Here is a 27,658-nt window from a genome sequence, read left to right on the forward strand (position 1 = left end):
GGCTTTGAAAGTTGTTATAATAGTTGGTTGGTTAATTTAGTGGAATGTGTTCAAGTGATTTCTTATGACTGACTATTGTAGGTTAAAACTTGAATGATGGTCTGTGGTTTAATTGGTTTATGTGCAAGATATAACCAGTAGACTTAATCGTGACTTGCAACTGTAGGTTACAAATGTGTGGTTATGTTGTGCAAACTGTGATTGTGTTGGCATGACAGGAATTTGTATTTTGTAGTGTCTCAGCAGCTTGTAGCATTGTAGTTCTGCAGTAGGTAGGTTGTGGTATGCATTCTGCAGGTATGGGGTCGTGTGTAATGTAGGTGAGATTTGACAACATTGCCTTATGACTATTATGCTCATGGTTTTCTGGTGTTCATGCAGGTGTGCATTTGTTTTGTATAACTGGCTTGTCATTGTACTTGTCTGTACACTTCTGGACTTCAGTTTGGCACACTTGGCTATCTTTGATGATAGGGGTTCATGTTCAACCTACAGGTCTAAATCTCGTAGCAGTGTAACTAGGCCCCATGAGGTTAAACCTGACTTGGTCTATTTGCAAAATTTCATGTAAAACAAGCTATGAGTCGACTCAAACAGGGGATGAGTCGACTTAAATAGAGTTTATTTCAGGGTTGAGTCGACCTACGACTCGACCTGTTCAGACCCGTGGCAACATGGTTCACATGAAAATGGGAAATTAGTCTATGTAAGGAGTGGATGAGTCGACTCATTCAGGTTTCCCAGAATTGAGTCGACTTGTGACTCGACCTGTTCGGACCCGTGGCGACATGGTTCAAGTGAAAATTAGAAATGATTCGACGTAAGGCGTGGATGAGTCGACTCATTCAGGTGTCCTAGAATTGGGTCGACCTGTGAGTTGACCTGTTCAGACCCAAAGGTTTTGCTTCGAGTCATGAGTCGACTCACAGAGTTGAAACTTCCAAAAATGAGTTTTGCAATGTATTATCACATTTTCTTGCATTTTTTTGTATGTAATGAATATTTTATGGATGAAAATGAATGGAATTGGCCAATTGAATGAAAATGGTTTGACTTAATACATGAATATGTCACTTGAAATGGATTGAATTTGGGCTTCTATGATCAGGATTTGAAATTAGGTATGGATAGACATTACCTGTATGAACTAATTTGAAATGGCTTACATAAACTCAAACCCTAGATCTACAACTGACTAATGAAAGAAAGAAACATGACCCTTATCAAGTCCTATGGACCAAGCAATAGTGGCATAATAATGATCAGATGAATGAATGGAGGTGGATGGAAGTTATGAGACCAAGGGCCTGGGTCATGACTAATAGGCTCAAGAACAAATGGTGGAACCAAAACCAAGGAAATAACATGAATGGACCAAGCACAGGAGGCTGAGAAAAACACACACTGAGTGAAAGATCACATAAGATTAGGTTTAGAGAGGCCTCTTAGCCTTGGTGCAAATCCAAGCCAAGTTATTGCACAAACAGACCCTAGCTCCCCAGGTTAAGCATTTAGAATCCATAGCAATGAATGGTGCTTATGCATGAATTATCAATGTATGCAACTGAACCTAGTCAAAGGAGTGCGGAGGAAAATTTTGGGGTACAACAGTTGCCCCTATTTAATCTTCTTGAACCTGAATACAGGAATTGCGACATCTTTTCAAGTATTCGAGGTGGAAGAGGATTAAATACCGACGTATCCAAAATTTGCTTGAACGGGTGGTCACACTATTGTCGAACAGGTCTTTGTATGTAAGGCATCGTGGTAGAGAGTATGCGCGGTGCATGATATATGGTTTACTTTCATGATGCATGCATGTTTTTTTGTAGGTCATTTATGGGGGATATGGTTATTTATTATGAAGGGAACTCTGACTCGTCATCGAAGATCGAAAGGTGAATGTTGTGGGATCCAGGTGGTAACACAGCCGTCCGGGACTCCCCTATCTGATGGAGAACACTAGGGCATAAAAATCAACAGGGCAGTCAATTGGATGTCACAGGTGTTCAAGAAAAACACTTTCGGGCTACTAGTCATCTTTTAAGTTCATCGGGATTTTACAGTAATGCATAATGTTTTCCTTGTAGCTTTTATTATTCTCCAAAATTTTAAGGCATTATGCGGATAAGACAAATCAGTTATTTTGCATACAAAATACAGAAGAAAAGTACTTGATGAAATGGACTGGGTTTTATTGATATGAGAACTGTACATACAGTGCATACAAAGATGCAAACACCCTTCTGAAGGTGTCACCAAAATTGAAAAATAAATGAAATGGCAATGGGAAACAATTTTTGTATGTTTTTTCATTGATTACAACGTTGGCCTTAGTCTAATGTAGAATCTGAATTTCGAGACCTCGCTTCGACTGACGATGATTGGATTGATCTTTGACTATCTGGTATCTAGATTATAGCGTAATGGGATCAAGGGACATAGTCAATGCCTTTATCCCTAACTTTTTCCTGGACACTTTCATTCTTTTCGTCCACCGGGATGCTCCTTTTTGCCTAAGTCTCCCTTTTGAGTTTTTGACTTAGCGAGCTTTATATTTTTTCCCTAACGTTTGCATGGACAATTCATTTTTTGGTCCATCGGGATAGCCATTTTTGCCTAGATCAATCTTGTGAAGATTGATCTAGCGGGCTTTCGTCATTTCTTTTTAGGCATAATATTTTTTGACTATGTCTGCATTCACTGGCAAGGGAAAATATTCCCTATCCATTATTGTGAGGATTAGAGCCCCACCTGAGAAGGCCTTCTTGATGACGAAAGGTCCCTCATAGTTGGGAGTCCATTTGCCTCGGGAGTCTGAGTGAATAGCATAATACGTTTTGAGTACGAGATCCCCTACGCGGTACTCACGAGGAAGAACTTTCTTATCAAAAGCTCGTTTGAGACGTCTTTGGTACAACTGACCATGACAGACGGCCGTCAAAAGTTTTTCTTCGATCAGATTCAGCTGGTCATATCGTGATTGAACCCGTTCAGCTTCATCGAGGTCAGCCTCCATGATGACTCTGAGTGACCGGATGTCGACTTCAATTGGTAGGACATCCTTCATCCCATATACCAACGAGTATGGAGTTGCCCCAGTGGATGTGTAGACTGAGGTTATGTAACCGTACATAGCAAAGGGAAATATCTCATGCCATTCCTTGTATGTCTTGACCATTTTCTAGACGATTCTCTTGATATCCTTTTAGTTGTTTCTACGACGTCATTCATCTTGGGCCGGTATGGTGAAGAGTTGTGGTGCTCGATCTTAAATTCTTCACGCAACTCCTTCATCATGTTATTGTTGAGATTACTGACATTGTTAGTGATGATCCTGCTAGGTATCCCATAGTGGAAGGTTATCTCTTTCTTGATAAACCGGGTGACCACATGTCGAGTGACGTTGGCATATGAAGTAGCTTCGACTCATTTCGTGAAGTAGTCAATGGAGACCATAATGAATCGATGACTGTTAGAAGCTTTAGGCTTTATCATCTCAATCATATCGATACCCCATATAGAAAAAGGCCATGGAGAAGTCAAAACATTCAAGGGAGTCGGTGGTACAATGATTTGGTCACCATATATCTGACATTTGTGACATCTTCTAACAAAATTGAAATAGTCAACCTCCATTGTCGTCCAGTAATACCCATACCGAAGGATCTTCTTGGCCATAGCAGGACCTTTTACATGTACACCCTCGCAACCTTCATGTATGGATTTAGGATCGTACTAGCTTCGTGTCTATCCATGCATCTGAGTAGTACAGAATCATAATTTCGCTTATATAACACATCACCGTTTAGGAAGAGTTTGGAAGAGAGTCTTCTCAGAGCCTTCTTATCAGTAATGGATATACCCTCGGGATACTCTTGTTTCTCTAGGAATGTCTTTATGTTATAGAACCAGGGCTTATCATCAGGATCTGCCTCGATTGCTAGACAATGCGTTGGTTCATCTAAGTGGTTAATATGGATAGTTGGCGCTTCATTCTTTCATTTGACTTTGAACATAGATGCCAATATAGCTAGAGCATATGCTAACTAATTTTCTTACCTAGGAATATGATGAAAAGAGATTTCTTCAAAGTAGGGTACCAGCTTTCTGATATGCTCCTTGTAAGGTATCAACTTGCTATCCCGAGTTGCCCAATCACCTTTTACCTGACTTATTACAAGAGCTGAATCACCGTATACCTCAAGAATCTTGATCCTTAGGTGGATGGCCGTCTCCAAACCATAGATACATGCTTCATATTCTGCCATATTATTGGTGCAATCAAAGCACAACCTAGCGGTAAATGGAAGGTGGAAACCGGTTGAAGAAGTGATAACAACACCTATGCCATGTCCTCGAGCATTGGAAGCACCGTCGAACACGAGCGTCCATCGTGATCCTGTTTCGGGTCCTTCCTCAGGGCTTATCTCGGAGCTTGGCATAGTGAAGTCTCTAATAAACATAATTTCTTCGTCTGGAAAGTCAAATCTCAACGGTTGATAACCTTCGACAGGTAGGTGAGAAAGGTAGTCAGACAGAACACTCCCCTTTATCGCTTTCTGGATCACATACTAAATATCATACTCGGTCAACACCATTTGCCACCGGGAAATTCTACCAGTAACAGCAGGCTTTTCGAAGATATACTTTATCAGATCCATCTTGGATATCAATAAAGTGGTATGGTAAATCATATATTGTCTTAGGCATCAAGCATCTTAAGTCAAAGCACAACAAGTTTTCTCTAAAAGTGAGTATCTGGTCTCGTATTCAGTGAACTTCTTGTTGAGGTAGTAAATAACGTGTTCCTTCTTGCATGTGTCGTCATGTTGAACCAAACGCATCCCATAGATTCATCGAGTCCTATGAGGTACATAATGAGAGTCCTACCAGGAACCGGCGGTATCAGGACTGGTGGTTCTTGCAAGTAGTTTTTTATTTTATCGAATGTCACTTGGCAATCGTCGTTCCACATAATCAATTGATACTTTCTCAATAGTTTGAATATCGGTTCGTAGGTAGCCTTTAAGTGTGATATGAATCTGGAGATGTACTTGAGTCAGCCAAGGAAACCTCGGACCTCTTTTTCTGTTCGGGGAGATGGCATTTCTTGGATGGCTCGAACTTTGTCGGGATCAACCTCAATACCTTTTTGACTGACTATGAAACCCAAGAGCTTACCGGATCGGACCCCAAAAGTGCATTTAGCTGGATTCAGATGCAACTTAAACTTTCGGAGTCTGACAAACAATTTCCTCAGGTTCACCAATTGATCTTCTTCAGTTCTGGATTTGGCAATCATGTCGTCCACGTAAACCTCAATCTCTTCATGAATCATATCTCGAAAGAGGGTTATCATGGCACGTTGATATGTTGCCCCTGCATTCTTCAAGCCGAATGGCATTACTTTGTAGTAGTAAGTTCCCCAAGGTGTGATGAAAGTTACCTTATCCATATCTTCTAGTGACATCTTTATCTGATTGTACCCGGAGAACCCATCCATGAAAGAAAAGACAGAAAACTGAGTTGTATTATCAACCAAAACATCAATATGAGGCAAAGGTAAGTCATCTTTCGGACTCGCTCTATTGAGGTCTCGGTAATCTACACACATTCTGACTTTACCATCTTTTTTCGGAACTGGGACGATGTTAGCAACCCACTATGGATACTCGGAAATGGCCAAAAAGCCAACGTCAAACTACTTCTTAACCTCTTCCTTGATCTTGAGAGTGGTGTCGGGCCTCATCCTTCTGAGTTTTTGCTTGATGGGAGGACATTCAGGCTTGAGCGGCAAGTGATGTTCAACGATGCTGGTGTCTAACTCTGGCATATCTTGATACGACCAAAGGAAGACGTCAACATACTCCTGCAATAACTCTACCAACTCGGAGTGTACATGCTTGGCAAGATATGCCCCAACTTTCACTTCTTCTTTAACAATTTCAGAACCCAAATTGATGACATCCACTAGTTCTTTGCATGGCTGAATCTCTGTTTCTTCATGCTCAAGGAGTCGTGCTAGTTCAATTGTAATTCACAATCTTCCTCACTGTCGTCTTCAGCTTGGTTGATTGGAAATCCAGATTTACAATTGATTTTTTCCATATTGTAATCAATAGTTTTGTTTGCTCTGCATATGATGAGCTTATTTTAGTATGCTTTTTAAGAAAGTGGAAAAAAGAAAAAGAAATCTTTTGCCATTTTGTTGTTTTAGTTAAAAAGTAAAAATAACTGAAAGAAAAGGGAACGCAGGTTTTGCATGCAAAAAGTACTTTTTATTTATTCACATAATACTTTTAAACATGGAGGCTCTTACAAGCTATTCTCTCATCTCGGGCGGGGACGAGGGATTGAGAAAACAAAATGCATTATGTTTTTTCCGAGTACACTATGGGAATCACGGTAGCCGCTCAGTTGGGAAGCTTAAACCCTGGAGGACATCTGCATATGAGGTTAGGCATCTCTGGTTTGTTGCCACTGGATTCTCCAATGACTGCCACAATATGATTATTTTGAAAGCCAATGCTGCTGAATTTGACCAGGTTGAACTGCTTCTTCTTTGGGCTTGCCTTGCGTGTTGCTGGGTGATAATCAATACCAAATTTGTCACGCTTCTCTGCCACGTCAACAACTTTACCCCAACAGGGAAGTGGGCCTTTCTCCAATGTCTGTTTGGCGCTTCTGACTGAAGATAGAATTATTAGTCATGATTAGTGGTAGCATAACTGACTTCTTCAAATTCTAAACAGTGGAGCGGAAACTCAACAATCCCTTCATCTGTCTCAACATATCTGAATGACGAGAGTGCGCTAACCAATAGATCCTCTTCACCACACACAATTACCAATTTATCATCAATCAAGAACTTCAGCCTTTGGTGCAACATAGAGGTGACTGCCCCAGCGACATGAATCCACGACATGCCCAATAAACAACTGTAAGCTAGGTTAATATCCATGACTTGAAAGGTAATGCTGAACTGGTGAGGCCCAACACATATGGGCATATCAACTTCCCCAATAACCTGCCTTCGGGAACCATCAAAAGCTAGGACAATCAATGCGCTGGTCCTCATCTCGGGCCCTTTAAACTATAACTAACTTAATGTATATTTTGGAAACACATTAAGCAAAGAACTAATGTCAACGAAGACTCGAGATAGAAGAGAGTTTGTGCACATGACCGAAATGTGTAGTGCTTTATTATGGGCATTTCCCTCAAGAGGTAGTTCTGCTTCGTTAAACCCTCCATATCTACTGGCAGTGATATTAGCAACCACGTCGTCAAACTGATCGACCGTGATATCTTGCATCACGTGAGCGGTATTCAGAACTTTCAGCAATGCTTTGCGGTGAGCCTCAAAACTCAATAGCAAAGACAAAATGGATATTTTGGAAGGAGTCTGGTTCAACTGGTCGACGATTTTGAAGTCACTCTTCTTGATCAATTTGAGGAATTCTTGGCTTTCCTCAAAAGTGATGCTCTTCTGGTGATCTTCAACTTGCTCATTCTTAACCATCGGCCCTTTACCTTTAGACACTTTTGATTCCTGCAGCTTTGTTGTCAATAACCATCGTTAGCACTAGAACAGTTGTCATGTTCGAAGTGGCAGGTACAGTTGCCCCTGCCTGCGGAGTCGGATTAGGAATGACCTTCTCTTTAGGCGGGATAACTGTGGGTGATGGAGACACCCTAGGAGTGTATTTTGGAGCGAATACACAGCCACTGCGAGTCATGCCTCCCGCTCCAGCGATGTTGATTCTTTTAGTGTCAGGAATATGAATTTCTTTTCCACCCAAATACGCGGTTGTCGCATAGTTCCAAGGCATTGCCTTGGTATTCTGATACGGAAATGGACTGGGAACACAGAAATGAATTGGCTGAATCCTCTTGGGAGGAGCTTTGACCTCTTTCTTCCTATACACAATGGTTATTGGTTCAATTATAGAAACTTCTTCTACTGCCTTGGACTTGGAGAACTGTATCAAACCCTGATCCATCAGCTCTTGTACACAACCCATTAACTCGTCGCAATTGTCTGGATCATAATCACATACTGCGCAATCATCATGTATACCTGCTAGAAACCCGAAATTCTAAAGTCTCTTCAATACAACTGATAGCGGAGTCTTCACATCGTCAGCTCTCAGTACAGATTCAGTTGCTTCCTCTTCGACTACAGTGTTAACTGTTGAACCACCATGATTTGGCAGGGGATTCGTCTTCACATTGGGTTTTTCCTCGGAGAAGGACATTATTTCTTGATCAATTAACTCTTGAATCCTCTTCTTAAGAGCCCAGCAGTCCTCTGTGGAGTGTCCTATATACCCTGCATGAAAGGCGCATGAGGCATTAGGATTAGGATTATGATGAAAGGGATGAGAGGCTGTTGGTAGTTCCCTTGGTACAATAGCCCCTACATGGATCAAATATGGCATCAGTTCTGCATACGGTACCAGAATCTTGTCAATTTGGGGACGATTACCAAAATTGTTCATATTATTCTGACCTCGACCTTGTCCTTTGTTGTTATGGTTGTACTGTTGGTTTTGATTTCTCTGAGCATGTGCTGATTGTTGATTACCTTTCTGTGGTTGATGCTGACATGGCGGTTGTTGATATTGAGTTGCAGCGACATACGGATACGGATAGTATGGCATAGGGGCCATCAAAAATTGATATTGGGGGTGAGCACCTGCCATCACAGCGTTTCCTTCCCATTCCTTCTGCTTTTCGAAACCCCCATGCGACCTCTTGTTCATTGTCTGCTGAGCGGTTGTATTTGTGATCTTCCCTGATTTTAACCCATTCTCTACACGCTCACCGATAGTTACCATATATGCGAAGTTTGTAGACAAACTCCCAATCATCTTCTCATAATACAACCCTCAGAGAGTACCCATGAAGATATCCACAAGTTCATTATCAGACAATGTTGGTCGGACCCTGGATGCCATCTTGCGCCAATGCTGAGTATACTCTTTAAAGGTTCATTGGATCTTTGCGCTTGATTCTGTAACTGAAGCCTCGTTAGAGCCATGTCAAGGTTATACTTATATTGTTTCAAAAATGCCTCGGATAGGTCCCTCCATGACCGGATCTTAGTATGTTCCAAACCCATGTACCAATCCAGAAAAGCTCCGGACAGACTGTCTTGGAAGCAATGGGTCAGCAGGTCATCATTGTCGATATACGACGCCATCTTCTTGTAGTACATGGTGATATGACTACGAGGACAGCTTAGACCTTTGTAATTTGGGAGGTCTGGCACCTTGAACTTTTGCGGAAGCACCACATTCAAGACTAAGCAAAGATCTCGAGCATTGATACCAAAGGCTAAGAAACAATCAATAGCCCTTATTCTGTCGTCCAACAGCTGATAATCTGCAGGTTTGGCCGGATCAACAGTGGGAAGAGCAGCCTGAATGGTTGGTCGAGAGGTTTCAGGAGCTGTCACCTGAGCAGGCAGATTTTGCAGGGCGAACAACATCTGTGGTGGGTACGAGAAACCAGGAGGCATTATCTGAGTGGCATGCACCACGTGAGGATACTGTCTTCCAGCCTGAGCATTAGGGGCCTGAGGTTCCCCTATCTGCACGTACTGGAGTGCAGGATTGGTGGGTGCATAGGTCAACATGGGCACAGAATTTACCCCAGGGTAACCGAATGGAGCAGCTTAATTGGTGCTTGCAGGTTGAGCAACTTGAGAGGGAATCTGAAAGTGGAGGCGCGGGCCTCGGTATTCACCTTCGGCGTCAGGAGTTTCATTAGGGACCTGACCTTGGTTGTCCTCGGGGTTGGCAACATCAACTGGAGGAGTCTGAATAGTAGGTACACCCCAAGGGAAAACAGTGTTTCCAATAGCAGCAAGGGTAGTGAGAGTCGGGTGAGGGAAGAAAGCACCCCCATTGGAAAAATGAGCAGCAAAATTTTGGGGCATTCCCAAAGGGTAGGCAGCAGTAAGCCTATTCATGTCAATAGGGACCAGTTGGCGGTTCCCATTAGTTGGTACTATAGTCTCCATCGGAGTTTCGACGGTAGCACCAGCGGTAGTAGCAGGATTGGTCACCCCAGCAGCATGGGTGGCGTTGTCATCAGCAGGGTTAGCAGAGGCAAGAGTTATCTGAGTCTGGAGGAGTTCCAAGATGGCCTCCATGTTCCCTTGAAAGAGGTTCATTCTGCCCTGGACTTGGGCGAGAGATTCACGGACAACAACGTTGTCAGCTTCAAAATCAGCCATGATCTTGGATTTGTTTGCTCGGGTGAAATAGTGATGATGAGTCGTCGTTTTTGCTGTGGAAAAATGGAGATGGTAAGAATTTTGTTTTTTGGTTAGCTATGTGAAATTAATGAATGTAATAAATGCATGTTTAACAAATAAGAAAAGATTATTTCTAGGGTGCCAGTGTGCCAGTGTGCATGCATAGTTATACAGTGAGCAGGAATAAGACAACAAAAGTATTTCAACAAAATCTCTTTTATTCATTTGAAAGTCAAACACAACCAAATTATTACAACTCGAGATCATTTTGATGAGCTAGAATGGAAGTCGGACTTGATCCTTTCCATGACAACCCTACATACAAATACAAAATGGAAAATGGCCCACAGAGTGTTATGAGGGAACATGTTAGCACAAGCTTTCTTCAACAATCCAAGAAGGTCCTCGAGTGACTGATTAGCAAATTCACCTAGGCGGGCATGTCTATCAGACCAATACTGAGCATCCTTGATGAGGTTGCGCAGTAAGGAATGATTAGGTCCTCTCAGAATATCATGTACAAATTCCTCTTTCTGGTCTAGGAGAACTTGCAAGTGATGACTCTGAATCTCCCATTGGGTAGCTTCCTCTTACAGCTGATTCCTTTCTTCTAAGTTCCGATGGGCTTGATTGTTCAAAGCTCGTATCTCTTCAAACCTTTTGTCGATGTCACTCTGGAGTTGTGCGAGAGTTACTTCTAGCTTCTTGGCACGGGCTTGATCGTCCTTCAACTCTTTCTAAAACTTCTCCAATTGGTCTTGCAGAGTCTTGATCTGGCCTTGGTAGTCAATCTCCCTCTTGCAGGCTCGGTGTTGGGCTTCGGCTAACTCCTTTTTCTTGTTTGCAATGGTCTCAAAAGATCCTTTCAAGGCATCTCCCACCTTCCTCCTTTTGCTTTGTTCAATCTGGATATCAGTATCCGCTTTGTTGAACCTTTCTCTCTTCTGACTGAGACTGACTTTCAGAGTGTTCTGATTAAATCCTTGATTCGGAGGGTGGACTCGATTAAATCCTTCTTCATGCATAAGGCTTGAGCTATATCTGTGGAATCTGGGAAATTATCCTCAATCATGTTGGGAGCTTGGTCTTTAATCGATAACTATAGCAGATGGGCAAACTCTTCTAGTGTTGGGGCTAGAAGGAAGTCCTAGAACGTGAAATAGTGTAGTGTGAGATCATAGAACTGCGCGAAGGTGAACATCAACCCTGAGTCTTCCTTAGTAGACAAAACTCCCAACAGGTTATCATAGGCTTGTTTGAAGGCTACTCGGTAATCTTCAGTCAGGAACTCGCTGAGCTTTCTCAATTCATCGACCTTAGAGTCTCTCAATTTTTACTAATATGTTTTTCTTCGGTATGTCTTATCCATGACTGCACTGACAATAGCAACTGGCACAGTAGGTCCCTGAAAAATGCAAAGGTAACATGTGATGGTTAATGTAATGATGTAATGATGTTATGCGATGCAATGACGGCGGGGTATCATATAATCGGCATTCTGGCATGCTCTGGATAAACCGTATAAATTTTTTGTTGCAAGTTCAAATGTTCGACGCATACACGAGAACACCAGTATGAAGGGTCTTGGTTTCCTGCAAGAAAAACCCAAATTCCCCTCATAGGTATGTTCTATCCTCAAGGGGGTCCTAAAAGGTCCCTAGAGCCAACGACCCAATTTGAGATACCATTGTCTTGGACGAATGACTCATCGGACAATGATGCTCCCAAAAGGATCTACTCTAGGTGTGACGTCTCGTGTCAACCATAATCGCAGAATATTTCCACGGAGGTCAAACACGACTCTAGTCACGTTATTATCCTGTGTGTGTACTCAAGCTCGAGTGTAGAGCTTCTATCTCATGTGTCATCAACCCGACCCAAATAACAACATATACAAATATCCAGGATGCCAAAATGTAATAATAAAGTAAATAGTAAATAATGTAAAGCGAGTAAGGCATAAAGATAAACACCTAAAAACTAGCGAGTAAACAACCTAAACTAGGCTCGCCTCTTTTTAGCGACTAGGAAGTACTCCAAGTAGTAAAGAGTCCCCAACAGAGTCGCCAGCTGAAGCTAGCGGAAATATACCCGAATGTATCGCACGCTCGAACATATAACAGAGTCTTCATCAAACTTTATTTATCCATTAAGGGAAGGGAAAACATCGATAAAACCCGAGGGGAAAGAGATATGTTGGGTAAGGAAGTTGGTTATGCAAGGGGAAGGTATTAGCACCCCAAACATCCATGGTACTCCATGGGAACCATTTTGATTGTTCTTGCTCAAATAGGTGTGATATATAAAGATTACTCACAAAAGAATGGGAAAAGGAAAAGAAATAGATAAAGTGCTCGGTGATGATTGGGGCCCTCATGCCTACGTATCCTGATAATGAAATGAGGAATTCAGAGCTTCGTAGTTCAAGGAACTAGAGGCGGGAGATGAAAAGAAGTGTGATAGAAATATGGTCTGAACCAAAGGATAGTGTTTTGAACTCCAACAAGGGTGAAATATGAACCCGAGAGTAAACTGGTATGAATCAACAAGTGAGGGCCTACAACATAATATCACTGTATTGGGACAACCGAAAAAAGAGAGGAATTAGGTATTTGGGTTATGGGCCAAACAACTCTTGGTTCACAAAGAGGTACAAGATGGAGCACAAAGGTAATGTATTTGGCTCAAAGATAACTGGTTTATCACATGAAGTGAATGAAGGTAGATTATGAATGCATCGTGGAAATGAACGGAATGAAGTGACCGAAGTCATAGAAATTTAATATTTGGTGATAAGTGACTGAAGAAGTATTGTTTGAAACCGAAAGGTGAAAGTATATTGGAATCCATAAGAGAAAAGGGATTTGTACCATGGAGATGTTTGGGTAACGGGACAAACAACTCTAGATAGAAATGCGGACTTTACGAGAGGCGTCCTAAAAGGATGTATATGAAATTCCAAAGAAAGTGTGTTTCATTGTCAAAGGAATAATATGTCACTGGATGAACGATTTATGATCGAAGGTAGGTAATGGATAGTGAAAGATATGGATGATGCCCTAAGGCGGAAGAAGGAATAATTAGAAGTATGCTCACCAAGGATTTGCATCTTTGTGCCTACGTATTCTCATTGTGCAATGATAAAGTTATAGCAATCGTAGTTCGGAACAATGAGAATAAAGAGAGGGACATACAGTGATGAAAATTATAATTTGTACCAACAGAATGGTATCAAGGGAACCCATAAAAGGGTGGAACTTGGAATCAAAGAGTACACAAGCCTCTCAACCAAAAGACTGAATTGAATGTCTAGATACGAGCCAAACAACTCTCGATTCACAAGATGAACTAGTGTTACAATATCTCAAAGGGGTAAGAGCGGGGGCCAAGAGAAAGTATTATTGTGTACAAGAAAACATTATATCACTGGATGGGGAACAAACAGTTCAAGATCAAATAAGAATAGTATCTTGGATCCAAGAAAGAGATAGACTCTTAATCGAAGAGCAAAATGGCAACTTAGCCGAAAAAGATTGAATTAAATGTTTGGGTGACATGTCAAACAACTCTCGATTGATGAGGTGGACTGTCGCTAAATCATCCTAAAAGGATAGACAAGGAGTCCAAGGAGAAGTATGATTGAACTCAAAAAGATGGTATTGATTGAATGAATGAAGAAAGATTGATTGATAAATAGGGTAGCAATAGATAAGGTAGAAATAGATAAGGTAGCTCGCGAAGAATCTGGATTCTCCTACCTACGTATCCTTATAGTGCAATAAGGAAATAAAAGCTTTCGTAGTTCAGCCTAATAAGGCTGAAAACAAGGTGATTGGAGGCAAAAGAATGTGATTGAATGATTGATTTGAAGTGAATATAAATTAATATAATGATGAATCAAGTAAGAGAGTGAAGTGACAAGAGACTTGACAATCGATTGATAAGAATCACACTAAAGTCTATGAATAAGGGCGAACACTTTGAATATTTGGGGCATAAAGTCGATTGTTGATGTTGTTTTTGCATGAAGAAGACTTGGTAGTTTAATCGATTCGTATTGTACTAAATGCCATGAATAAGGGAGAACGCTTTGAATATTTGGGGCATACACCCCATACGCAAAGTCGCTCTAGACGAGGATAGGAGAGACTCCATCTCATCATTCCTTACTACTTAAGGCATGTTTCGTACAATTTGATTCGTATTTACCAAGTGTTGACCTTTGATTTATCTTGTATAATCCGCTACTTGATGTGACTTAGGATGCCTTGATTGAAGATCTTGACTTGAGGCCTCGAGCTCCACAGCTTAGAAGAAAAGTCTTATTAAGTGACCAAGGGTCTTTTGGTCACTCAATTTAGACTGTAGGATTATACAAGTTCAAAGGATTTAATTGATCAAAATTGCTTTTGATCAATTTTAATCTAGGGCTTGAAATGATTTGGAATTTAGGTTAGAACCTAATCTAATGGCTAGAGTTAATCAAACTATCCTAAGGGTACATGTCGTTGTTAAGAATTGATTAAGGTCCTATGCAAAATTCTAATCCTAAAGGAGCATGTGATTAAATGGATAAAATGCCCAAATTTACCCCTAAAGGGTAAAATGGTCTTTTGACAATTTTGAGAAAATTCTAATTAAACTCAATGAAATTCTAAACTATTCTATTGCTAAAAATGCTATTAGATTCTAAAATATTCCCATTTCCAAAATTGTTAATATTCTTAAAATCTCTATTTAAATCTATTTTCAAATATAAAGCAAGAATTAACAAACCTAACAATATTTCTAATATTTTTAGAAATCCTAATTAAACTCCTAATTGACCTAATTAACCTAAACTCTACTAATCAAAATTAATATAGTTAACAAAACCAAATAACAAATAAAACAAAGAAAAGGGAATGGGCCTTTGTAGAACAGGGGGGTGTAGGCCCGGTTTGGGTGTATACACTGGGAAAAAGGGGTAGAACTGTATCCAGGCGCATGTGCATTGGTTAAAAAGCCCAATGCCAAACATGCTTCTGGTTAGGGAGGTGTAGCGTGAAACTGGCATCGGATAGAAATTTCACTTTGGACTTGGATGAACCAAGACCAATTAGAATTAAACCCAATGGATTGGGTTTGACTTGGAAAAAGTTATCCGAAATTTGAATATGCACGAGCGCTCCTCATGGCAACTCAGACCACTTGTGCTGGACCTCCACCATGGGCCACCGCACCGAAAATCGCTTCTGGCGGCGGTGGCTACCAAAAGTGAAAAAAAGATCTACCTCCGGCCTTGTCTTGACCTTCTGATCACGAATCCAACATCCAACTTCCCTAATTTCTTGGCCTAAACCCACAACCAATCCCAAATCCTCAAGAACCCTAAGAAACTCAGATCTCTAATTACGCTTCCATAAATGAAATCCAGAGCTCATGGTTCTAGGGCTTTGAATTACCTCATTGTAAAGTGCAATATGGCAATCAAATTGGGAAGAAACAAATAAAATGGACCTACTTCCGAAGTTGAGACTTGCTCCGACGAGTGTTGATCGGAGAAGATGAAGACGGAAAATCACTTGTACAAACAGGTACAATATTGCCTTTATCTTCTTCTTATTTGCTTGTCTTCCAATTCTTCTTATTCCAAAATTCTGTAGTGTGATGAGGTTGAGCTCTCTCTTCTTGAATCTTCAATGTGAAGCTTCAATGGAGTTATACAAATTGAGCTTTGAGTGTGAGAGGGAGAGGATTCAGAGAGTATCTAGGAGCTTGAGGGTAATGATTCCAAGGTCCCCAAAATGATTGTGGAGATATGGATTTATAGTGGTTAGGCTTGGGATTAATGTGGCTTGGAGTTAGTTATTGTCAGGTTACGAGTCAACTTAGGAGTTAGTTGGTTTGAACTCAATGAGTTACTCCCTGAGTTAGTTTGTTATGGCCATGAAGGTTGTTGTGACAGTTTGTTGGTTAATTTAGTGGAATGTGTGCAAGTGATTGCTTATGACTAGCCATTGCAGGTTAAAACTTGAATGATGACCTATGGTTTAATTGATTTAGGTGCAAGATATAACCAGTAGACTTAATCATGACTTGCAACTGTAGGTTAACCAATCTGTGGTTATGTTGTGCAAACTGTGATTGTGTTGGCATGACAGGAATTCGTATTTTGTAGTGTCTCAGCAGCTTGTAGCATTGTAGTTTTGTAGTAGGTAAGTTGTCATATGCATTCTGCAGGTATGTGGTCGTGTGTTTTGCAGGTGAGATTTGACAACATTTCCTTATGACTGTTATGCTCATGGTTTTGTGGTGTTCATGCAGGTGTGCATTTGTTTTGTATAACTGGCTTGTGATTGTACTTGTGTGTACACTTCTGGACTTCAGTTTGGCACACTTGGATATCTTTGATGACAGGGTTCATGTTCAACCTACAGGTCTAAATCTCATAGCAGTGTAACTAGGCCCCATGAGGTTAAACCTGGCTTGGTCTATTTGTAAAAATTCATGTAAAACAAGTTATGAGTCGACTCAAACAGGTGATGAGTCGACTCAAACAAAGTTTATTTTAGGGTTGAGTCGACATACAACTCGACCTGTTCGGACCCATGGCAACATGGTTCACATGAAAATGGGAAATGAGTCGACGTAAGGAGTGGATGAGTCGACTGATTTAGGTTTCCCAAAATTGAGTCGACCTGTGACTCGACCTGTTTGGACCCGTGGAGACATGGTTCAAGTGAAAATGATAAATGAGTCGACGTAAGGCGTGGATGAGTTGACTCATTCAGGTTTCTCAGAATTGGGTTGACCTATTCGGACCCGAAGGTTTTGCTTCAAGTCATGAGTCGACTCACAGAGTTGAAACTTCCAAAAATGAGTTTTGCAATGTATTATGACATTTTCTTGCATTTTTTTATATGTAATGAATATTTTATGGATGAAAATGAATGGAATTGGCCAATTGAATGAAAATGAATTGATTTAATACGTGAATATGTCACTTGAAATGGATTGAATTTGGGCTTCTATGATCAGGATTTGAAATTAGGTATGGATAGACATGACCTGTATGAACTAATTTGAAATGGCTTACATAGACTCAAACCCAAGATCTACAACTGACTCATGAAAGAAAGAAACATGAACCTTGGCAAGACCTATGGACCAAGCAATAGTGTCATAACAATGATCAGATGAATGAATTGAGGTGGATGGAAGTTATAAGACCAAGGGCTTGGGTCATGACTAATAGGCTCAAGCACAAATGGTAGAACCAAAACCAAGGAAATAATATGAATGGACCAAGCACAGGAGGTTGAGCGAAACACACACTGAGTGAAAGATCACATGAGATTAGGGTTAGGAGTCACCATTAGGGTTTTCATGCTCCGAGGAATGCCATAATGAGGTCTTCATGAAAGTATGTCCCACAAATCAAGAGAATGGGGTTTCCAACATCACCAGATGAAAAGTCAAGCCATGAGGTTCATTAGGACACGTCTTCCTTGATTAAGGTTTAGTGAAGCATAACCTTCAATCCAGGTCTTTGAATCAATGTGCTTCTCAAACAAAGCCAAAGCTCTATGATCCCCATCCTTAGGAGATATGGGGTTTTGGAGGGCCCTTAGCCTTGGTGCAAATCCAATCCAAGTTATTTCACAAACAGACCCTAGCTCCCCAGGCCAAGCATTTAGAATCCATAGCAATGAGTGGTGCTTATGCATGAATTATCAATGTATGCAACTGAACCCTGGTCAAAGGAGTGGGGAGGCAAATTTTGGAGTGCAACATTGAGAAATACAACCTTTTTCTTGAAGAAGTTGATACACTTTTCAAGTCACTTTTCATTTGGATCATTAATGACAATAAAGACAACCTCTTCTTTTGGAATTAGGGATTTAGGTAAGAATTGTCTAAGACCAAATGGCCTAGCTACTAAGTTTGGCAGATAGGTTGCTGCCCTTATGCTTGATTTTGAAGAACAACGTTTGGTCAACAAAGGGGAAGATTGCAAAAATTTAGTAAAATGGAACAAATCTCTCTTTCCTCTATATATGAATAGGATGTGAATGTTTTTAGGACCAGTCAGGTCCATACTTTTGACTGGCGAAAGGTGCCACTGTCGAGACACATGTTTTAGAATGGAAAAACATATACAACTAGTTCTTACAAACTTTATTTGAGGCAAATTTTCCATCATCTGGAGTAATTTGGGCTAGCCTCGAACCTTTGACGCTTCCTTCTAAATTAGGTGGAATGTTGGCTTTGAGGGAATGCTCAAAGATAGCATTAAGCCATAGTTGTAGAAGCCAAATGGGGCTTATACCAAGAGACTTTCAGGATTTTACCGTTCCTTGATGTCACGAGAAGCAAACCCCGGAGATTCATAAAACCCACACATGATCAATTTGTTAAGATAAATTTTTCTCCTTTCATGGAGCTGAGAAACTAAATGTATGAGTTATTTGGCCACTTGAAGAGATCTGGAGAAAAAAATAATGAGAGATCCAATAGGTGAGGAAATTTATGTGCTCCTGGTCACGTAAATTTTCATTCTAAGTGTAATATTCTTCAGGGTATGTGTTATACACAGGGTGAGTAAAGACGAAATGAGGTGTGGTTTGGTGATCCTAGAAGGTTCAAAGGGTTCCCTAGTTGGTCGAAGACCAACAATTTCTGCTATGTTGAAGAGTTTAGGGTTATCATTCCACATGGGAAGTGAAATGTATTAGTTATGGATTCCCAAAAGCACATGGTAGCAACAAGCATTTGAAAGTTTTACCTTGGGCCGACTCTTGAGAGTTGATCAGGTTAAAAATACCATGAGCTTTCCATAGTTATCCTTTCTTTTGTTGGACCTTATCCATCCACCGAATGTATGAGGGGTTGGTAGTATGGGAGATGACCAAAGTACACGGTTCTTCATGAAACTTAAATCAAAGAGTTGATGTACGAACACTATGGGTTCACATGTGGGATAACTTGGGAAGAAATGTTCAAAAGCATGAGGTTTTATAATGTGTCTAGGAAGATGACCCATGAAAGCGCAAGTAGTACTTGAAATCGAATAGGGAATTAGCACCTGAGAATAACAAATTTTCCTCTTCTCCTCTTCAATGGGAGGCTCATGGGACATAGGTACGGTTATCTACGAGTATAGGCCTTCGGATGTCAACAGCATAAGGAATGCTTGGAGCGTGCCTGATAATACGCCCAAAAGCCATTGTTGACCTTTGAGGTCTTTTAGAAAAAGAAGTTTTGAAATGTGAAATATGGAAGTTGCATAAAGCTTTTTCTAGGGTTTAGGAAGGGAAAATGGTGGAAAATAAAAGAGAATGTTGGAGGAACGTATAAATAGACACGAAGAGAAAAACCTTTTTCAATTTCCCTCTAAAGAAATGTTTTACAAGTGTTGATCGTGAGGTGGAGACATGGCATTTATTTTTGATAAAAATGAAATTAAAGGATTTCTTTTAAATGTAATTTAATTTCATGAAATTAAAGGATTTCTTTTAAATGTCATTTAATAGAAACACAAAGGTGTGCTACACCTTCTACCATACAACGCCTCAAACAGTGCCATTCTAATACTCGAATGGAAACTGTTGTTGTAGGTAAACTCTATCAACAGTAAAAATCCATCCCAAACACCTCCCTTCTCAAGCACGCAAGCTCTTAACAAGTCTTCTAAAGATTGGATAGTCCTCTTCGTCTGACCATCCATCTGTGGGTGATAAGTGAAACTCAATCTCAACGTCGTACCCAATGCTTTCTGCAAGCTCTCCTAGTACCTTGAAGTAAAACTCAGATCTCTATCAGATACGACACTGGAAGGATCACCATGCAGATTGACAATCCTTTCAATATACATCTCCTCTATTTTCTCCAATGGATAATCAAGTCTCATCAGAATGAAATGATTCAATTTAGTTAACCTATCGACGATGACCCAAATCGTATCACAACCTTTCATTATCCTCGGAAAACTAGATACAAAATCCATCGAAATGATGTCCCATTTCCGCTATGGAATAGACAATGGTTGCACCAAACCTAACAACTTCTTATGTTCCACCTTTGACTTCTGACAAGTCAAACACGCATACACAAAGTTAGCAACCTACTTCTTCATCCCTAGCCACCAAAAGACCCTCTTCAAGTATTGATACATCTTAGTAGCACCAAGATGAATACGCAAGCCACTTTTGTGACCTTCGTCAAGAATACTCTGCTTAAGCTCTGGCACATTTGAAACACACATGGTCTCCAAATCTTTTCACTCCATTTTCTTCGATTCTTAAATCACCACCCTTATCTTGATTGATTTACACAAGTCGGTCAACCAATATCACATTGGTCTTTTAACCCTCTATGATCTCTTCAAGAGTACCACTCATCGGTTTCAACATGCCCAACTTCACGCTATTAAGAGCCTCTTCACATACCAAACTCATGTCTCTGGATTGCTCGATCAATTCTAACTCTTGAACCATCAACATTGACATATGTAAAAACTTCTTGCTCAATGCGTCAACTACAACATTAGGCTTACCTGGATGGTAACTCAAGCCAAAATCATAATCTTTCAGAAAATAAAGCCATCTCCTCTACCTCATATTCAATTCTTTCTAATCAAATAAATATTTCAAACTTTTGTGATCATTGAACACCTCAAATCTGGAGCGAAACAAATAGTGCCTCCAAATCTTCAACACGAATACCACTTCTTCCAACTCAAGATCATGTGTAGGATAATTCTTCTCATATTTCTAGAAGCATAAGCCACAATTTGTCAATTTTGCATTAACACGCCTCCAAGTCCCATCAAAGAAGCATCATAATACACAACAAAAGACTCAGCCAAAGTCAACAAACTCAGAACAGAAGCCGGTGTTAACTTCTTCTTGAGCTCTTGGAAACTTTCTTCTCACAAAGCATCCTAGAAAAAATCCTTACATTTCCTCATTAGTTACGTTAATAATAAAGCTGTAAGACCCTAATTTTGTCCCTAAGATCCCTCATGGCATCATAATATTGCATTGCCTCAAGGATCATTAGCATCTTGGTTCTCTTTGCCTTTGGGTGGGACTTCTTGAGAGTGGTTTGAGATCACCAATCATGCTTGAATTGTATATCATTTCTTTTCTTATTTTTGTTTACTAACCAAAAGCACAAAAATATGTCACTAACATCTTCTGTTTGTAGCTTGAGCAATCACAAGGTCAAGAGCTTCAAGGAGATCCTTTGTACAAAGATATGGTCAGGAGGAGATGAATAGAAAGCATGGTAATGGTTCCCAAAAGCTCTCATCCATCAAATATGCCTCCCTAGCATCTTAATTCATCATTTTGATCAAAGCAAGCCAAAGGGTTTGAGGTTTGTTTCCCAAGGGAACCCTAATTCATCTGTGTACCACAATGCCTTGCTCATGAAGCTACCTCAGCCCATGGTCAAATACAATCAAGGGAAGTTCTTTAATTCTTAATTTCATGCATGTTTGAACTTATTTGAGTATCCTCAATCATCAATTCATCAAGATATGAGTCATGGACTTGAGAAGTTGATCAGTCAATTCATCTGACTATTCTGAAATGCATTGGGACCTAACTTTTTATATGTTGGTCAAATGGAGATGATTCCAAAAGAAAAAATGTTTTTAAGGACAATATGAACAACTTTCATGTTCATCAAAAATTGACTTGAAGCTTGGAAGGTCATCTCCCATTCCAAGACATTATAGGTCATTTTGACTGAAACCCTAATTTTGGGTCAACTTCCCAAGGACATAACTCATTCATTTTTTATGATTTTGAGGTGGGATCAAATGCATTGGAAATCATAAGATGTTTACTTCAAATGTTATGGTCGACAAAATTTCAAAATCTCAAAGGAAATACATGTGATAATGCAAGACATTATAGGTCATTCTGGGCCAAATGCATTGAAAGGCAAAAAAGTCCAACTTCAAGTGCCCATAACTTCTTCATCAAAAATCCAAATGATGCAAAACTTAAGTCCATTTTTATTTTCTTGAAAAGATATACAACTTTGATGTTGGAGGTTTTTTCATTTGAGGCTTGTATCATCAAAACAGAAGGGCTTGAACATTGGTCAAATTTAGAAACTTTGCCTTTGCATGTTTTACACCTTGCACTTTAAACTCCAATTTCACCAATTTCCACACCTCAAATGGATTTTTGCCCAACATAAAATTTTTTCCTTGCATCGAAACCTTTCCAACCATTACCCACATGGTCATGTTTGGATTTGGCAATTGGTATTTTCGAAAAGGGGAAGTTTTTGGCTCAATTATGCATAACATGGTGAAACTTCATATGCAAGCAATTGGAGTGCAAACCACACGTCCAAACCTTCTCCAAATCATTTCAGCATCCATTTGCATTGGCTTTTGGGCCCTCCATGCGCCTGTACAGGCCCATGCATGGAGGCCTTCAACTTTCATGCACACGAAATTCACCTTGCTTGCATCAGGTTTTGCTATAAATAGGGGTGCATACCTTCATCAAAAACCAACCTAAAGGCGCCTGAAACCCTGCTGAAGTGATTCCCCAACCTCACCAAAGAAACTATTTCACTTTTCTTCATTTTTTTTCAGATCCAAAATTCAACTACATCTGGTTGAATCCTTGGATCTAAAGCTTCTAGACCTTCATCCTTTACTCCATTATCTTCTGTTTTGATAAAGAAAGCAAGGAATCAAGCTCAAATCTCCAGAATCCTAGGCTGATCATCAACTGGTTTTCTCTTCGAAACTCATTACTCTTTGATCTATTTGCCTGGCCATTGTGTTTTCTAAAGTCCTCACTCGAGAGGCAATCTAGTGGTAGCTTCAATTTTGTGTTTCATTGAACTGCATTTTTCATACCTGAATCTTCCATCTCAGATTTCTTACTCTATAGGAATCTTGAGTGTGATTCAAGGTTACAGGGGTGATGTACATCACCCCAGCTTTATTTTGATATAAAGATCGTGCAAAATGATGAAGGTTTGAAAACCTGCAAATGTCACCGGATTCTGGCTTCTCACCGGAGAAGAAGGTGGCTCCGGTGGCCGTCTCTTTGCCAGATTGATTCTGAGCCACACGATGCGTTTTCCAGATTTGATCATAGCGCTCCAATGTTATGACTTTTTTAAAGGCTATGTGTGATGCTGTTGACTCAAGTACATCATGCGCGCGCGTCTCCCTGCCTTCAGATATGCCACATCAATTAATGAATCCACATCTGACGCCTCTGGATTTTTGGCATTTTTGATTTTTTGATTTTATTTTCTTTATTTCCTTTTATTTCAAAAATTCATATCTCTTTTATTATTGGTCCAAAAATTATGGGACCAATTGCATTCTTCTCCAAATAATTTCTAGTTTCTATTTTTGATTTTTAATATTTTTTATTTCATCATCTGATATTTTTTGTGAATTTTCTCTTTTCTGGTTGTTTTTAATTCATTTTAAATAGTTTTTGATATTCAAAAAATACAAAAGTATTTTCCTAACCTATTTGAATGATGAAGGATCTATGAAAAATATTCTCATCAATTTTTTAATTGATTTGAGATTTATTTGAGATTTTAGTTCAATTAGGTTATTTTTATTCATTTTTAATTGATTAAAAATAGTTTCTGACTTTAAAAAATGCTGAAATTTTTTGTCAAACTTAGTTTGACCTTGTTGAACTTGGGATAAATCACTTGGACCTTTCAAGGTTGATTTGAAGTGATTTTGAAGTTTGACCTTTCTTTTATTTTTAATTCAAGTTTATTTTAATATTAAAAATGCCAAAAATATTTTGCTTATTGTTTGATCTCCAATCTTCATCTCATTTCTGACTTCTCATTATTTGACTTTGACTTTGAATGTAATTTGGTCAATACACATGGATTGGTACATTTTATTTGACCTTATGCATTTTGATCTTTCCATTTCCTTATCCATTCTTCATCTTCTTCTTCTTCTTCTTCTTCATTCTTTTTGATCAATGAGTTGAAGGTTGATAAGTTAGCATTGATTAGGGAGACTTAATCTTCCTTGATTCAAATATAATTCATCTTGATCAATTGATCAAGTGAATGACTTTGCATTAAGGATAGGTTGTTTTCTAAATCATGCAAAAGGCTTAAACCAATACAAGATCAATTCTCTTTTTCTTTTTGGCATGGCAAGTTGTTGGAACTTGGTTCACTAATCAAGACTTCTAACTTGTGTTGTTGCCTACATTATTATTGACCGGCCTCAGATAGTTGTGACTTCTACATAAGTCCAATTACGATTGCTTAACATAGCGCTAAATTTGCCTTATGGCACACTAACTACTAACACTAACCATTAACTATTAACATTTACTTTTTGCTCTTTACTTTTATGCAATTTACTATTCTTGCACATATTATCCATTTGCTTTTCTCTTTGCTCACTTGAGCACATGTTTATGTTAATGTCATTTTCCTTTTGCTCACTTGAGCATATAATTGTGTATATACTATTCTGCTTGTGTTGTTTTGATTGTTGTGGACCAAATGCAAAGAAATGGACAAATGGACTTAGTTTCTAGGACATTCCCTATGCAAAATTGGAGTAAAAGGACCTTAATGATGAAGATGGATTAGAAGGACCAAATCTCTAAACTCACTCTTGTCCATTACTGATTTACTTTCATGGAACTTTTGATGTGTTTGCTTTTGTGCTAGGGGATTCTATGAGAGCTTAAATTGAAGGACCATTGCCATGTTCATCCAAAGTGAAAGACACAAGATACATTGAGGATCTCTTAAGAGATTTGTTTGATTGCTTGAGCTTACTATTATTGTGATTGCTTATTCCAAAGGATGGGAGCCACTTGGATCATCAATATGATCTCAAGAGAGGAACTCCATTGTGGTTTTGTTTCTTTATCCCTCACCTTTTTGCTTTACTTAGGACTTAGCCATTCTTCTTCTTCCCTCCACTCTAACTCAAGCCAAAACTTTTTGTGCAAACATTTAACCATTGTTTTCAAACATTAGAAACCTAAGCCTTATGCTTTTGATTTTCAAACTTTCTTTTCATAATACTTATTTTGAATTGAACTTTTAAGTCAACTTTGACCATTTTTGTATATACTCCTAATTGGTAAATATAACCCATTCAAATGTCTTTTTGTGGTTCCAATGGCCACTTCCTTAATCAAATCTTTCATAACCTTTAGCTATTAGGTTTGAGTTATCCTTGTGGTAGATGTAATACTCACCTATATCCTTAGTGATGGACAATGAGTCTTCCATGCTTATTATAGGGTTAACCCCTCATTAGCATGTTGAAGCTATCCTCACATGGTGGATTTGTGGTTTGGTTGAGTTTCCTTCCTTTGATAACAAAAGACCTTAAGGCTTTTGGACCAATCAATTCACCAATTTGTTTTGAGATTTTTACCCCGAACTACGAGGTTTTGATCCTAATCTTTTTTAAGATGGTACATAGGCAATGCGTTTATCCATCCAAACAAAAAATGTAAATAAACTTGTATATTCTCTTCTCATCTCTTCAATCATGTTTGCACAAACAAATTTTCATAAAAACAACAACCTTTACAACAAGTGTGAAAAGGCCTCCCTAGGAGTACCTAGGATGTTTTGGGTGCCTAACACCTTCCCATTGCATAACCAACCCCCCTTACCCAGATATCTGTTTCTCTTTTACTTGTTTTTGTTAAAACTTTTAGGTTTTTGTTCGCTTTCTAACCATTCCTTTGGATAAATAGAAGTGCGGTGGCGACTCGACTTGTATGATTTACCTTGGATTTAGTCAATATCTCTAATGGTAACGAATACCCCGCTATAAAAGCTAACTTAGAAAAACCTTCAATAAACTTGCGATAATAACCAGTCAACCTAAGAAAACTTCGAATCTTATTAACAGGCTTCAGAGTCTCCCATTGCAGTACAACATCGGAGTCCCCAAAGTGTCGAAGCACTCTCCTAGAAAAGAAATCTTAAAATGTTCCCAATCCCTGGGAACTCCTTAATTAGTCATAAGTGTTGAAGCACTCTCCCACCGTCGGATAGAAAGACCCCTCATCATGTGAGAAGCAAACACAACCTTATTTTCCTCATTACAGTGCACCATCTGAAAAATTCTATCTATACTGGTTATCCATTCACAAGCTTCCACAGGATCTAATACACCATGAAACTCAAGAGGATTTATATGGAAGAAAACCCATGAAACTATCACCTGTAACTTCTTGTGGAAATACTTGGAGGTGAAGACGACCACCATTCAATTGTTGCATCGTCTGCTCCATGAAGTGGTTTTGTTGTTGCTACATCTGTTGCATAAATTGAGACCATTGAACTTTATCATTCCCAACTGGTAATTCTGGAATCAGATTCTGAGTTCTAGGCCTATCAGAACCTCTACCTCTGTCAGCCATGATCCTAAATGTCATAAAAATATAATTAAGTTGATTAGGCTCAATGCTATAAATATGACATCGAGAACAATGATGATAATACACATATAAAGCAGAAAGAATAACTTATGATATTTCACGGTTGAGTCGAGGATTTGACCTACTATAACGCCAATTTAACACCCACATATAATAGATGTCTAGAATACATATTATACATAGTGTAAGTTTGGTACTGAAATACACAAGAACTTACCGGAAACAATGTACATATATACATGCCCAAAATATTATACAACATAGGCACAATATATACAAAGGTGCCTAAAACAAAACTTGGAACTAGATCATCCTCTGAATGATCTCAAAATAGCTATCTACACAGCGGAACATCATCAAAAATATCAAGTCATCAAGGATATCAAGCCAACTTGCCCTTTCCTTTCACTTGTAAAGAACTACCTGAAAGATAACAACAATAATGGGGTGAGATGATAATCTCAGTGGGTTCCCTATATTATGGGTCCAATCGGCTCTATAGGGTTTCTAATCGATTCTTAGCTTAAGTTATGAAAAGGGAATGAAGACGTAAGTATCGGGGGAGTTCTCGCATTATATGGAAACATGACACTTAAGTTCATATAACTCAATAAATCACTATTCAAATTCACAAAACATCGATTTTTGACCAGACCTGTGTCTAGGGCAAAGCTCGGTTGACACATGCTCGTATGATTCAACTTTTGTGTGGATATCAGGTTCTCCATTGGACTCAAACCCACTTCAAGAACCGTAACTCATATGTGACTCGAACCCATTTTGAGTATCATTCAGCGTATGGGACTCGAAGCCACTTAGGTTTCCACCTCCCCCCCATGGCTCAACCATAGTTGAGACTCAACCCCATTTGAGGCACGAATCATTGGTGCCACATCCCATTTTCTACTTTACATAAGCATCTCAAATATGATGTGAACATTCAAGGGAAAATATATGAATA

This window comes from Lathyrus oleraceus, chromosome 6, assembly GCF_024323335.1.
Source record: "Lathyrus oleraceus cultivar Zhongwan6 chromosome 6, CAAS_Psat_ZW6_1.0, whole genome shotgun sequence".
NCBI lineage: Eukaryota > Viridiplantae > Streptophyta > Magnoliopsida > Fabales > Fabaceae > Lathyrus > Lathyrus oleraceus.